Below are 3,273 nucleotides of genomic sequence, written 5' to 3' on the forward strand. Positions count from 1 at the left end.
AAAAAAAAAAAAAAAAAGCTATAGACTTCCTTTCCAAGGAAAACATACTCTTGTACCCACATAAAAACTTATGTATAATTTCAGAATTCCACGTGTCTCCTAAAGCCCATCCTCGATCCCCCATGTAATAATCCTATTCCTGAGTGTGGAAATCAGGGGTCTTTTCCTAACTAGCTTTGGTGATGAAGAAGCCAGGCTCTGGAACCAGACTGTTGGTTGCAAATCCTGGCTCCACCCTTCCTATCTACATGAACTTGGGCCTCTCGCAGCCTCAGTGTCCCCAATTCTAAAAAGAGAACATGGTAAGAGCAGTGATTTCCATGAGCATCAGTCCATCATGCTGGGAAGCCCCGTCAAGTTGACACATAAAATGAACCATTGTAATCTCCATCAAGTTTTTTTCATATGTGTTGAAATTTGTGGGATAATTTTCCACGGATTAACTTCTGGCTCTGTGCATTTCAAACCTTGTTTCTCCTCCATCACCTATGTAGGTGGGGACATTCATATTGCTGTGCAATCTCCTTGTCCTGATTCCAGGTGAGTCAGCCCAGTGGGTTCGAAGCGCATTCCTGGAGACAGTTACTGCACTGGGCTAGCTAGCAATTGCTTAACTCCGTAAGGAAGCGACTGTGAACCGCATAAATATATCCTGACGGACTCAAACCAAATGTATCCCCAACTCAGATTCTCTCAGCTAGATCCAAAAAAAATGCCCACAGAAATTTCAATGTCACCCGACACAGAAGAAGCGAGATGGGAAAAACGGAAGTCAGGTGGAAGGAAATATGTCTTAATCGATTGTGGTAAAACTATACTTCTCTTGCAACGTTTATAGAAAGATGACCACATGAGCACCTTGCTAGGTCTCTACCAGGGTCTTGGAGGTGCCTAAGCATGTGATAAAGCCTTAAGCTTAAGCTTCATAAGCTTCGCAGCATACTCACCTCTGTCCACGTCACCTCTGTCCACGCACTCCTCATTCTGGCTGCTGCCTGGGTACCCCCCGTGCCATCCCACTGTTTTGCCTTTGCCTGTGTTAGCTAGTTCTGGGACAAATCCTATCTAGGTCACACACTCTGCTGCCCATTAAAACATCCTGAACCTTTTCAATGACTTCTCTTCCATCCTTTTCTATTCCCTCATAGAATTTCATCCTTCATGTCTTTTATTGCATTTGTCAAACATGACCGTGTCGTTTAGTCTTCCATTTGCTCAGCGAATATTTTCTGAATGCCCATAATGTTTCAGCCACTGTTTGGGCAGGGGCTGAATAGGTATGCCCCAGTAAAGAAGCCAAGTCCTAGCCTCCTTGAAGCTTATAGCTGAGTTGGCGCAGGAATTATAAGTACCTTAGAATACTAAGAGGATTGTTTCAGATAGTGATAGGGCCATTGGGAAGATCAGAGTGACAAGGGCGGAGGGATACCACTTTGGCCAGGTGGTCACAGAAGGCCTTTCTGATGTGCTGACCGTGGATGGTGAGAGGGAGCTGGCCCCAAGAAGGGCTGAGGGAAAGGCATTCTCAGCATAGGGAACATCAGGTGCAAAGACAATGAGGCAAGAGGCTGCAAGACCATGGCAGCTCCAGATACAATTATAATAGGGCCACTCTCTTTCCTGTCACTAATGGACCCTTAGTCCCTGCGTGCTACTCAGGGCCCTCCCACTTCTGTCTCCTACCTAGAGCTTCTCTTTCAGGGCAGGATCCTCAGCTGTTTGGAACTTCTGGGCTCTGCATCAAAACATGCTTGTTCTGTGTTCCGGGGTGGGAAGCTCCTCTGGTTGCATGGTAATTACTATAGGCTGTTAATGCATCACCTCATCGCAGATGGTGTCTGAGCTTAGCAACAAGACTTTTGTAGAAGTCGGGCGTGGTGGCTCACGCCTGTAATCCTAGCACTCTGGGAGGCCAAGGCGGGTGGGCCTTTTGAGCTCAGGAGTTTGAGACCAGCCTGAGCAAGAGCGAGACCCCGTCTCTACTAAAAATACAAAGAAATTATCTGGACAACTAAAAATATATATAGAAAAAAAAATTAGCCGGGCATGGTGGTGCGTGCCTGTAGTCCCAGCTACTCGGGAGGCTGAGGCAGGAGGATTGCTTGAGCCCAGGAGTTTGAGGTTGCTGTGAGCTAGGCTGATGCCACGGCACTCACTCTAGCTTGGGCGACAGAGCGAGACTCTGTCTCAAAAAAAAAAAAAAAAAAGACTTTTGTAGAAAAATGGCTTAGTTTCAAGGTGTGCCTCTAACAGTGGGAATGTGCTGCATGACATCACTTACAGGTTCCAGGACTAGGGTAGGCACATGTTTGGGGAGCCCTTCTACCCCCACACTGGACAAGGAAGTAGAATATTGGGATGTGTATCTTGCTTTGACGTTTACTGTAACTGTGGGCAAAGCTGCTAACCTCCTGAGTTCCAATTTCTACCTCTGTAGAAGAGCGATGGAAGCCAAGGATTAACAACCCTGTCATCATCCCACTTTATAGTTTCAGCTTGAATAAAATTGCATATGCAAAAAAGCACTTCATCAAGTCAGCAGGTGTAAGTCATTGTTAATATTGTTTTTATGCCACATGTTACTACGATGGCTCTTACGTTGTATGGTTTCCCTCTCTGCCACCCTCAATAATTCTCTAGCAGGAAGAAGAGGGCAGCAGTGGCAGGGTTAGTGAAAATTATGGGCTCCGGAGCCAGGTCCCTATGCTGAAATCCTAGTTCTTCTATTTACTGTGTGACCCTGGGCACATTTTTAAGCTCTGTGCTTTAGTTTCATCATCTGTGAAGTGGGAACAGTAACAACATCTGCCCCCAAAGAGTTGTTACAAGGAGAAAATAAGTTTACATGTGCAGAGTACTTAAAGCTGTGCCTGGCACGTAGCATAGTGGCAGCAGCCATCATCACCATCATCCACCTTATCATCAGCAACCGCCTTGCCGCATCCTGCTGATGTCCTTCACAGCCCTTCTTACCATTTGCAACCATAATTTTTGCCTGTGTATTTACTTAGTGTCTGTGACTCCCACTAGATTCAAGCTCCATAAGAGCTATTATGTTGAAGGGAGTTGCTTACGATTAATTTTTCATTACATACGTCATCAAGAATACATTTTATAAACAAATTGAAACATTGAGGATAAAGCTAATGTCTCCTTTGGACACCATGTGGTCCCTTCTCCCCTTCCCCAGATAGAATTAGCCCGAAATCTGATAATATCAAGTGTTGCTGTGGGCGTAGAGAAATAGAAATGCCCAGACGATGTAAATTGATA

This window comes from Propithecus coquereli, unplaced genomic scaffold (genome assembly GCF_000956105.1).
Source record: "Propithecus coquereli isolate 6110/MARCELLA unplaced genomic scaffold, Pcoq_1.0 Scaffold27, whole genome shotgun sequence".
Lineage (NCBI taxonomy): Eukaryota > Metazoa > Chordata > Mammalia > Primates > Indriidae > Propithecus > Propithecus coquereli.